At 40.9% G+C, this 12585-nt stretch overlaps 1 pseudogene; it reads left to right on the plus strand.

The window, feature by feature from the left end:
* The first annotated feature begins 3116 nt into the window (after window positions 1–3116).
* LOC102822882 lies at window positions 3117–7641 on the plus strand (annotated as a pseudogene).
* The last annotated feature ends 4944 nt before the right edge of the window (window positions 7642–12585 follow it).

Raw genomic sequence — 12585 nt, forward strand, 5'->3', positions numbered from 1 at the left:
GATAGGCCTGAGCAGACAGGTGCAGGGACAATTCATCCAGAGCAGTGGGACAAAAAAATCCAGCCAGATGGCAGCACACTGGGTGGGACTCAAGGGTAAGCCATTTTCACAGAGGTAAGTCCTGCAGCTATACTTAGGTACAGATGATCCAGAAAGATTGAAGTCAGGGAGACCCAGGAAAACCTGGAGATCACGTTAGTCCCAGTGTGGGGTCATGAAATCTGGACGCAAGCGTTTGTACCAGAAGTAGGATGAGGTGAGTTTGAAGACATTCTACAAAAGGAAACTTCAGATTGCCTTCTCCTCACTGAGTACTGTAAAGTAATTACTATTCATATCAACCCCAAGGCTTTCTGAATAAGAAAATAAAGTTTAAATAGTATTATGGTCGTGGGCACCTAGCTTTTCAGTAACAGTTGGCAGAGTGCCATCAGGTTTTATTCCCAGACTGACTGTACCCAACTCAATGTAAACTTGACAGAACCAACAAACACAACAGTCATTAGAAAAAGCAAGCTGCAGGATGAACCATGAAATTCACCAGTAAAGTGAAGGAAACCTAGAATCAAAACCATTATCCTAAAATTAGAGGAATACCAACTAAGTAAACAGTGAGAAAACATCTAGAAAAGAGTAAGTGAGAAATGTCAAAGAACCAGTATAAGACATGATTTGTGCCTCAATAAAGATACTGAAATACAAACAGGAAACCATAATAAAAGATGATTGTTGTTGTTAAGTGCTGTCGAGTTGGTTCCGACCCACAGCAACCATATATAGAGTTTCCAAGTAGCGGTTGATGAGCTTGAACTGCCAACCTTACAGTCAAGCACATTAGCCCGCAGTGCCACGCCAGGGTTCCTAATAAAAGATGATGGGACTTTATAAATGTGGCTAAGAAACTGCTTTCACTACATTTACTAGATGTGTCACAGAGAGTTCTGTGGGGAAGTAGCCCAAAGAAAACTCGTTCACCTATCCACAGGGATACCTGTGATTTGTATAGTTTCTTCCTGGCCTAAGTAGCTGGGTGCTTTGGGTGGTTTTTTTTGTTTGTTTGTTATTTGGTTTGGTGTTTGCATTTACCTGAGATCATCCCTAAGTGCTGGATTTTGCCTGTGGTGATTACTCAGCCTGATCACTCAGGCCTGATTTGGGCATTTCTCATGATTGCTGGGCTGTTTGGGACATAGACCACAGGAACTTTAAACTACTGTTTTCCTTGTTTCTTCCTCTCTTTTCCATACATCCTTGTACTTCAGATTCAGCTGAAGAAACTCAGTAAACCTAATAAATTGGAGGGTTGAGTGGGAAAGGAAAGGAAAGGCAGCCTTTTGGCTGTCATCCTTGAGCTTCAGAGTTCTGAGGGAATGGTGCTGGTACGAGAGGCCTGTTAGCAAGTATTTCTCGCTGTTCGTGCCATTAACCCAGCAATCTAAAGAAAATGAGTACACCAACCCAGCAGGAACGAAGAGACCCTTTCAAGTAGGCCATTCCTTGCCCAGCACATTATCCCTGGGAGGCTGAAAGGGTGAGAGTGGGAGGAGGTGGTGTTTGCTGGTGTCTTCCAAATGCCCCTGTGGGACCTGGATTTGCTAGTTGACTTCTGAAGCCAGTGAGTTTGATTAAGATAGGTCTGGCTTCACAGAAAGCTCTTTGTTTTTTCAGTGTAGCTCAAAACAGATGATTTTTCTTTTTAAAGCCCTGCATCAGTAATTACTTTTGTCTTACAGTGGTGTAAGTCCAGCCAATGACACTGGAGCCAAAAAGAAGAAAAAGAAACAAAAAAAGAAGAAAGAAAAAGGCAGTGAGACCGATTCAGCCCAGGATCAGCCTATGAAGGTAACAAGGAGGCTCTGTTTTCTTGTGACTGAGGGTCACTTTTTCAACTGAGAGAGTTTTAAGGTCAATGTATAGGAACAGTTTAGATTGACGATCTCCACTGGTAGATGGAAGCGTTGGCTTCCTCTGCTGTCTTCTGCTACTTTAGATCTAGGCGATGAAGCTGTTCGCGGTACCTTAAAAGACATACTGCTCTGTCAGAAATATACAGGGATGTCCTTGCATGTGGGGCTGTGCTAGATGCTATAGAGTGAGAATGCATAATGAGCCCTTTCTGCATACAGCAGTGATTCTCAAATGTTACCTCTTTTTAAGGTGGCCCTTTTTCACAGTTGTGGGGTTTATTAGGGATGTTAACAGGTTACAATTCAGGATTACAGTTGTTCTGGACACAGTTCTTCCTGTCAGTTCTCCTGTCATACCCACAGGCAGGTCTCTCTCTGGCCCTTGGCTCCTTGGGCTGGCCTCTACCTTGTTCCAGCAAAGTTACAAAGCTCTTTTAGGGCTGCTGATAAATGTCCACAGTACATATCACTCCACCATAACTTCAGCCTGAAGACACTTGGCCCTAGCTCTCTAAGTCAGCAAACGTAACTCTTTTAATTAAGTGCCTGAAGGCATCCTACTCTGTGCTCAAGCCTCATGCCCAAAGTCACTCAATTTTACTTGCTCCGAAGGCCAGGAAGCCCACTGCTCTGTCGTATTCTCTGGCTCTTGGTTCTGCTGCTGCTGCTCCTCTGCCATTCCTCCCGTGTCACAGCTTTCTGTCCCTGGGTTGAGGAGGTTCAATGTGCAAGGAATCTCAGGGTTCAAAGGATGTGCTCCACTCTTGGCTTTAATTTGATGGTAGTGAGATTCCCCCTCCTGCTTCTGAGATAACTCATTTTATGTCCATGTTAGTCTTCCAAGCTTTCACAGTGAACTCTGTTAACAGCCCTCTCAACTGAATCATATCATCTCAATCAGTAGCTTCTCCCAGCTTCTATTACCCACATCCATCAATCGGGAAGAGAGTCATTGGTATGAGTTTGCATTCTCTTAATGCCATAGAAATTATAATGAAAACCTTTGAACCCCACAGAGTCTGTGAGTTTCACTGTTTGAGAACCACTGGTCTAGAGCTTATAACCTATACCTGACTCACTGACACGGAACACAGAGGTGGTTTGTTTCTTAAATGAAACATCTTCTAAAAAGCCTTTTATTTTAACAAGTTCTCTCCTACGCTTTGGTTCCGTTTCTGCAGTTGTTTGTCAGAACCCCTAACAGCCAAAATGGTGAAGCAGATTGAAGGCAAGGAAGATTTTCAGGCAGCCTTGAACAGTGCACAATTCAAAATGATGGGGCACAACTCAAAATGAAGAGAAACAGCTGTAAACATCCATTAATAATCGGAACATGGAATGTATGATGTATGAATTAGAAATTGTCAAAAATGAAATGGAACACATAAACATCGATATCTTAGGCATGAGTGAGCTGAAATGGACTGGTATTGGCCATTTTGAATCTGACGACCACATGTTTTACTATGCTGGGAATGACAAATCAAAAAGGAATGGTGGTGTATTCATTGTCAAAAAGAACATATACAGATCAGTCATGAGGTACAACACTGTCTGTGATAGGATAATATCCATGTGCCTACAGGGAAGACCAGTTAATACCACTATTAATTCAAATTATGCACCAACACTAAAGCCAGGGAGGATGAAATAGAAGAATTCTACCAACTTCTTCTATCTGAAATTCATCAAACATGCAATCAAGGTGTATTGATCATTACCAGTGATTGGAAAGCAAAGGTTGGGAACAAAGAGGAAGAATCACTAGTTGGAAGATAAGGCTTTGGTGATAGAAATGATGCTGGAGATGGCATGACAGAATTCTGCAAAATCAATGATTTGTTCATTTCAAATACCTTCTTTAGACAGCATAACAGATGACTATACACATGGACCTCACCAGATGGAATACATACAAATCAAATCATCTGCAGAAAGAGACGATGGAAAAGCTCCATATCATCAGTGAAAACTAGTCCAGAGGCAGATTGTGGAAAAGACCATTAATTACTCATGTGCAAATTCAAACTGAAGCTGAATAAAATAAAAACAAGTCCATGAGAGCCAAAATATGACTTGAATATATCCCACCTGAATTTAGAGATCATCTGAAGAACAGATTTGACACATTAAACACTAAAGACCAAAGACCAGAAGAGTGTGTGTGGGACGACATCAAGAACATCATACAGGAAGAAAGCAAAAAGTCATTAAGAAGACAAGAAAGAAGGAAAAGGTCAAAATGGATGTTAAAAGAGACACTGAAACTTGCTCTCCAGCGTAGAGATGCTAAAGCAAATGGAAGAAAGGAGGAGGGAGGTACAAGAGCTGAACAGAAAATTTCAAAGATCAGCTTGAGACGAAAAAGCCAGATATTACAACAAAATGTGCAAAGATCTGGAGTCAGAAAACCAAAAAGGAAGAACACACTCAGCATTTCTCAAGTTAGGGGAACTGAAGAAAAAATTCAAGCCTTGACTTTTGTTATTGAAAGATTCTCTGGGCAAATTATTGAATGATGAAGAAAGCATCAAAAGAATATGGAAGGAGTACACAGAGTCACTGTACCAAAAGGAAATGGTTGATATTCAACCGTTTCAAGAGGTAGCATATGATCAAGAACCAATGATACTGAAGGAAGAAGTCCAATGTACATTGAAGGAATTGACAAAAGAACAAGGCACTAGGAATTGATGGAATAAAAAATTGAAATCTTTCAAGGAAGTGAGGTGACACAGGAGGTATTCACTCATCTCTGCCAAGAAATTTGGAAGACAACTATCTGGCCGACTGATCGGAAGAGATCCGTATTTGTGCCCATTCCAAAGAGAGGTGACCCAACAGAATGCAGAAATCATCTGACAATATCTTTGATATCACATGCGAGTAAAGTTCTGTATTACTAAAGGTAATAAGAAAACTGCTACAAGCATACATTGACAGAGAACTTCCAGAGGTTCAAGCCAGATTCAGAAGAGGCCGTGGAACGAGGGATATCATTGCTGATGTCTGATGGGTCTTGGCTGAAAGAGGAGAATATCAGAAAGATATTTACCTGTGCTTTATTTGACTACACAAAAGCTTTCAATTGTATGGATCATGACAAGCTATGGACAACATTGTGAAGTATGAGTATTCCGAAACACTTAATTGTGCTCATGAGGAATCTGTACATGGACTAAGAGACAGCTGTTCAAACAGAATTATTCAACCTTTATGCTGATCAAATAATCCAAGAAGCTGGGTTCAATGAAGAAAAACATGGCATCAGGATTGGAGGAAGACTCATTAACAACCTGCGATATGAAGATTATACAACCTTGCTTGCTAAAAGTGAAGAAGACTTAAAACATTTACTGATGAAGATCAAAGAGCACACAGCCTTCGGTATGGATTACATCTCAAGGTAAAGAAAACAAAAATCCTCACCACTGGACCAATAAACAACATTCTTATCAACAGAGAAAAGATTGAAGTTGTCAAGGACTTCATTCTTCTTGGATCAACTGTCAACACTCATGGAAGCAGCAGTCAGAAAATCAAACGACGCATTGCGTTAGGTAAATCTGCTGCACAAGACCTTTTTAAAGTGTTGAAGAGCAAAGATGTCAGCTTGAGGACTAAGCTGTACCTGACCCATGCCATGGTATTTTCAATAACCTCATATACATGCGAAAGCTGGACAGTGAATAAGGAAGACCATAGAAGAATTGATGCTTTTGAGTTATGGTGTTGGAGGAGAATATTGAAAGTGCCATGGACTGCCAAAAGAACAACAGATCTGTGTTGGAAGAAGTACAGCCAGAGTTCTCCTTGGAGCCAGATGGCCAAACTTCATCTCTCATACTTTGGACATATTGTCAGGAGGGACCAGTCACTGGAGAAAGGGTATCATGTTTGGTAAGGTGGAGGGTCAGAGAAAAAGAGGAAGACCTCCCCCCCCACCCCCCCACCCCCACCGAGATGGATTAGCAAAGTGGCTGCATCAGTGGGCTCAAGCGTGGCAACAGTAGTGAGGTTGGCCCAATTTGGGCAGTGTTTGTTCTTCTGTGCGTAAGGTCGCTATGAGTCGGTATGGACTCGATGGCTCCTAACAACAACTTGTACAGTGCTCGATATAAACTCTTAGTAGTTGAATTCTCAGCCATGTGGTGTGGGCCTTGTAAAATGATCAGACCTTTCTAGCATTTTCTCTCAAAAGTTTGGCAATATGGTGTTCCTTGAAGTTGATGTGGATGACTGTCAGCATGTTGCTTCAGAGTGTGAAGTTACATACATGCCAACAAATCAGTTTTATCAAAAAGGGGGAAAAGGTTGGTGAATTTTCTGGTGCTAATAAGGAAAAACTTGAAGCTACCATTAACAAATTAAGTTAGTTATGTTTTCTGAAAGCATAACCTGCTGTCAGCTGTTGAAAACTTTATTTACACAAAAGAAAAATTAAGTCTGAAGACTATCTGCCCAACTGCCATCTTATTATAAATGACAAATTTTAATTCTACCCTTTATAAAAAACAAAACAAAAAACTTGTATTTCAGATAGGTATTGTCCTCTTCAGTGTAAGCCCCTAGGGAAATTCAAAAACATAGTTCTCCTTTTAGAATGGTGTCAGAAAGCTTATGAACCTCACAAGAAATCTGGTCTCATTTTATTATACCGCACTTTGCTTTATGCCTCAAATGTTATGTTCCAATTTGGATTTCCTACCTTACTTAGATTTGTCTCTTAAGTAATTTTTCGCTCTTTCCAGTATCAAACCCGTTGTGGCACTGTGGGATAATGCGCTGGACTACACAGTCAGCAGTTCAAACTCACCAGTCGCTTTTTGGAAACCCTGTACAGCAGGGGTGCTATGATTGGAGCTGACTCGACGGCACTTAACAACAACGAGGAACCCTGGTGGTGTGCTGGTTAAAAGTTCGGTTGCTAACTGAAAGCTTGGTAGCTTGAACGCTCGCTGGAGCCCTTCCCCAGGAGAAAGAGGATCTGCTTCTGTAACGATTTACAGACTTAGAAACCTATTGGGGAAGTTCTACTCTGCCCTATGGGGTTGCTGTGAGTTGGAATTGAGTTGATGGCAATATATTTGGTTTTGATTTTATTATTAATCTTCATAAGGCATCCTGGTAGTGCAGTGATTAAGCACTTGACTTTAACCAAAAGGTTAAAAATTACAGCTCCCATAAAAATTATAGCATATCAGGAGTTCTCTGTTCCTGAGTCTGACCTGGACCTGCTGGAGATGGGTAGTGACTCCATGTTGAGTCAGGAATTCAATGTGCCCATTTTCAAGAAACTGACAGAGCTGTTCAGCATACACCAGATTGATGAGTTGGCCAAGACTGTGTGTGTTTCTGGGAAAACCACTAAGATCTCAGACCTTAGCAGCAGCATCACACAACACTACCACCTGGATGAACAGGATGCTGAGGGCTTCTTGGTCTGTGGTATCATCCACATCAGTACTTGTGAGAGCCGTGCCCATAGCCCACAGAGAGGCACTCAGCTCAGGCTTCTGCCTCCACTGCTTCTGCCCCTGACAGGGGCCATGAGATCATTGTGGGCTCAGGCATCAGCTAGGCTGAACTGACAGTGCAGATAGACCACCGCAGATGCCATTGTCAGGAGGCTGAGGCCTCTTGAAACCCTAGGGGACCCACCCAGCCACAGTTCATCCTTCCTGGGCATGGACACAGACTCGTCAGGACACCTCTGCTCCAGGTGTACCGCTAACCCCTGCCAGGCCTAGAAGCTGTGCCCCTTTTGGGAGCAGCACAACTATAGAATAAAACTATAGAATGAAAAGGGAGACCAGGACCCACTTTGGGCAAGTCTGGGCCATGAGCCCAGAACCAATGCCCACTCTGGCTCTGTCTACCTAGGTTCCAGGATCACATGCATTTCACTGGGCTCTGGTGTTCACATCCCCACTGCATCTCCAGCTGCTGGTCTTTTCCTTCCTGCTCATGGCCTTCAGATGGCCTGGAGTATTGAAAACACTTAAAAGTACTTTTTGGGGTTGAATCCTGACTTGACCCCAATGCCACCCTAACCAATCATGCAAACATCACCTTCCCTCGGGGACCCCAGCAACCTTAAAAGCTTGTCTTAAAACAAGGTTGGGTTGGGTGGTTGGCAGGTCCTCTCTGTAATTCTGTGGGCAGTGCCCACTCATGGTGTGAGAGATGACCTATTTGAACAGTTTGGTCTTGACTGATGTTCTACATTCTAACATGACTGTACTTTGAAGTAGAGTACTCTGTGGGGCAGTTGTGTTCTGTCATATAGGGTCACTATGAGTTGGAATTGACTCCACGGCACGTGACAACAACAGTAAGTGATGGTTATGTTGGCAGGTTGTTAGGTGCCATTGAGTCAGTTCCTACTCATAGTGCCTGTCTGCACAACAGAATGAAACCCTGACCGTCCTGTGCCATCCTCACTGTTACTGCTATGTTTGAGTGTGTTGTTGATGCCACTGTCAGTCCGTCTTGTTGGAGATCTTTCTCGTTTTTGCTGACCCTCCGCATTACAAAGCATGATATCCTTCTCCAGGGACTGGTCCCTCTTGACAACAGGTACAAGAGACGAAGTCTTACCATTTTTGTTTCTAAGGAACATTTGACTGTACTCTTCCAAAACAGAGTTGTTTGTTTTTCTGCCAGTCCATGGTACTTTCAGCATTCTGTGATATAATTCAAATGCATCAATTCTTTACTGTTTCCTTATTCATTATCCCACTTCTACTTGCATATGAAGTGTTTGAAAATAACATTGATTTGGGTTGGGTGCACTTTAGCCTTCAAAGTAACATCTTTGCTCTTTAACACTTGAATGAGGTCTTTTGCAGCAGATAAGTCCAATGCAATGAGCTGTTTGATCTCTTGACAGCTGATTCCATGAACACTGATTGTGGATCCAGGCAAAATGAAGTCTTTGACAACTTCAGTCTTATCTCCATTTATCATGATATTATTTATTGATCCAGTTGTGAGGATTTTCATTTTCTTTACATTGAAGTGCAATCCATACTGAAGGCTGTGGTCTTCTATCTTCTTTAGTAAGTATTTCAAATCCTCTTCGTTTCCAGCAAACAAAGCATCTTCCTCCAATCCTGATGCTACATTCTTCTTTCTCCGATCCTGATGCCAGCTTCTCAAATTATTTGCTTAGCATACTGGTTAAATAAGTATGGTGAAAGGAGTAAGTATGGTGCACACCTTGCCTAATTTTAAACTATTCAATAGCCCCTTGTTCTGTTCTAGTAACTGCCTCTTGGTCTATGTACTGGATCCTCATGAGCACAATTAAGTGTTCCGGAATATTCATTCTCCACGATATTGTCCATAGTGTGTTATCATCCCACACAATCAAATGCTTTTACATGCTCAACAAAGCACAAGTAAACATCTTTCTGATACTCTGTTTTCACCCAAGAGCCATCTAATGTCAGCAGTGGTATCCCCATTCCATGTTTTCTTCTGACTCTGACTTGAATTTCTGGCAGTTCCCTGTCAATGTGCTACTGTAACTGCTTTTAGTATCTTTAAAATTTGACTTGGATATGATATTAATGATAATTTTTTTGATGGTTTCCACATTCAGTTGTGTCTCCTTTCTTTGGAATGGACACAAATAATGGCTCTCTTCCAATTGGTTAGCCAGGTCTGTCTTCCAAATTCCTAGCATAGACAAGTTGAGTGCCTCAGTTTTCATCAGTTTTTTGAAGTAGTTGAAACAGTAAGCTGCATCAGTTTGTTGAAAGATTTCCATTTGTAGTCTGTCAATTCCTAGAGCCTTTTTTTTCATCAGTGTCTTCAGTGCAGCTTGGACTTCTTTCATCCAGTGCAACGTGGAGTTCTTCCATAATTAGCATCGGTTTGGAGTCATATGGTAACTCTTGAAATGTTTGAATATTGACCAATTCTTTTTGGTACAGTGACTCTTTGTATTCCCTCCATCTTCTTTTGATGCTTCCTGCTTCATTGAATATTTTGCCCATTGTTGTTGGAAGCACCTTGGAGTCAGTTCCAACTCATAGCGACCCTGTATAGGGTTTCCGAGGAGCAACTGGTGGGCGACCTTGCTGTTAGCAGTCCCGTGCTTATCCTATAGTGTCATACCAGGACTCCCAGACATTTTGCCCATAGGATCCTTAAATATTGCTACCTTAAATATTGCTTGAATTTTTTCTTCTGTTCTTTCAGTTTGCAAAATGCTGAGTGTGTTCTTCCCTTTTGGCTTTCTGACTCCAAGTCTTCACACATTTCATTGAATTGAAATTGTTTTATTGAGCTGCCCTTTGAAATTTTCTGTTCAACTCTTAACTTCATCATTTCTTCAAGTTGCTTTATTTTCCCTGTGTTCAAGAGCAAGTTTCAGAAGCCTCTTCTGACATCCATTTTGCTCTTTTCTTTGTTTCCTGTCTTTGTATAGTAACATTTTGCTTTCTTTATGTATGATGCTTGATGTCAACCCACAACTCCTGTCATCTTCAGTCATTAGTGTCTAAAGCATCGTATCTTTTCTCAAGATGATCTTTAAATTCAGATGGGATATACTCAGGGTTCTCATGGATTTGTTTTAATTTTCTTTCGCTTCAGCCTAAACTTGCATGTGAGCAACTGATGGTCTCTTCCACAGTCAGCCCCTGACCTTGCTTTGACTAATGATATTGCGCTTCTCCATTGTCTCTTCCCACAGATGTAGTCAGTTTGTTACTTGTGTATTCCATCTGTTGAGACCCATGTGTATAGTTGGCTTTTAGGTTGTTAAAAAAAAGATGTTTGCTATGAATAAGTCACTGGTTTTAAAAAATTCTATTATGTGATCCTGCAGCATTGTTTCTATCACCAGGGCCATGTTTTCCAACTACCATTCTTTCCTCTTTGTTTCCAACTTTCATGTTCCAATCACCAGTAATTATCGATGTTTGTTTTCAGACTGAAGAAGTTGGTTGTGATGGTAAGTGCCATCAAGTTGGTTCTGACTCATAATGCCCCTGTGTATTGTTTCTGAAGTGACTTACCCTGCAGTTAGCAGTCCAGTGCTTAACCTACAGCACCACCAATGAAGTTGGTAGAATTCTTCAATTTCATCATCTTTGGCTTTAGTGGTTGGTTTGTTAATTTGAATAGTAGTAATATTAACTGATATTCCTTGTAGGTGTATAGCTATTATCCTATCACAGACAGTATTATACTTTTAGATCTTGAAATGCTCTTTTTGAAGATGAATGCCATGCCATTTCTCTTCATGGTTCCCTGCTTCTCTGATTCAAAATGGCCAATACCAGTCCATTTCAGCTCACATAAATACCTGGGATATTGATCTTTACACATTCCATTTCTTTTCCACAACTTTCAATTTTCCTAGAGTCATACTTTACACATTCCTATTGTTGTTGTTAAGTGCCATAGAGTCGGTTCCAACTCAAAGCGACCTTTATAGGGTTTCTGAGGTGGGTTTGACCTGCCAGCCTTGTGGTTCATAGTCCAGTGCTGGTCCTATAGCACTACACCAGGAGTCCTACATTCCTATTATTAATGAATATTTGCAGCTGTTTCTTCTCATTTTTAGTTGTGCCCTGTCAGCAAATGAAGGTCCCAAAAACTTTGCTTCATCTATGTCATTAAGGTCAACTCTGAAGATGTAGCTCTTCCCCAGTCTTATTTTGAGTGCCTTCCAACCTGAAGGGCTCGCTTTCTGGCACTGTATCAGACAGTGTTCCACTGTTATTCATAAGGTTTTCAGTGACTAACCATTCAGAATTGGTCTACCTGTCCTCCTTCTAGAAGCTCTTCTGAAACCTGTTCACCATGGACGGCCCTGCTGGTGTTTAAAATACCAGTAGTATAGCTTCCAGCATCACAGCAACACAAAAGATACCACAGTAGAATAAACTGACAGACAAGTGGTAGATGTTGCCAGGTACCTCACTTTAAATTAGTTCCAAAGCTTCATCATCTCCACAGGGTAGGTAGGGTCTTCTCATTTTAAAAATGACAGAGGTTTAAGTAACTTTCACAAAGTCCTCAGCATGTATGCTAACCCCAAGTCCGAGCTGTAACTTCAGGGCTGTTTGTATATCTATTGCAGGAGCAGAGGGTGGGGAGGTGTTCGTGGGATTCCAGCCTGTTTCCAAATGGTTCACTTGGAAATTAGAAATTGTTAACAAAACATCATTTACATGCAGTTCTTTGTAGAGCTTTCAGGAAAAAACACAATAAGAAGAAAATTAAAATTACTTAATAATCCTACTATCTAGAAATAAGCAGTGTAAACAGTTCAGTTAATTGCCTTTTTTTTTTTCTTCATAATTTAAATAGAAAAACAGCAATAGCAGAGTATTAGAAAAATGGGTATTTTTTATCGTCTTAAGCTTGATATAAGACCCAGAGGCAATAAAAGAAAAAAAAAGACTCATTTTAAAGTACTTTTGGCAAAAAGTACTATAAAAGTTAAAAGACAAGCAACTAGTATAGAAAATATTTGTATTATGTGTATTAGTCAATTTAATAAAATGAATACTGTATTTTTATGCAAATAATGTAAATAATAAATACATATATGTTTTTGCAAACTGTGCAACCCCCTACACACACACATTAGTTTCCTATGTGCTATATATATGTTTTTTGTGCATGGGTCCATAATATGCAAAAATATGGTAGGTAG

This window comes from Chrysochloris asiatica, unplaced genomic scaffold (genome assembly GCF_000296735.1).
Source record: "Chrysochloris asiatica unplaced genomic scaffold, ChrAsi1.0 scaffold00007, whole genome shotgun sequence".
Taxonomy (NCBI): Eukaryota; Metazoa; Chordata; class Mammalia; order Afrosoricida; family Chrysochloridae; genus Chrysochloris; species Chrysochloris asiatica.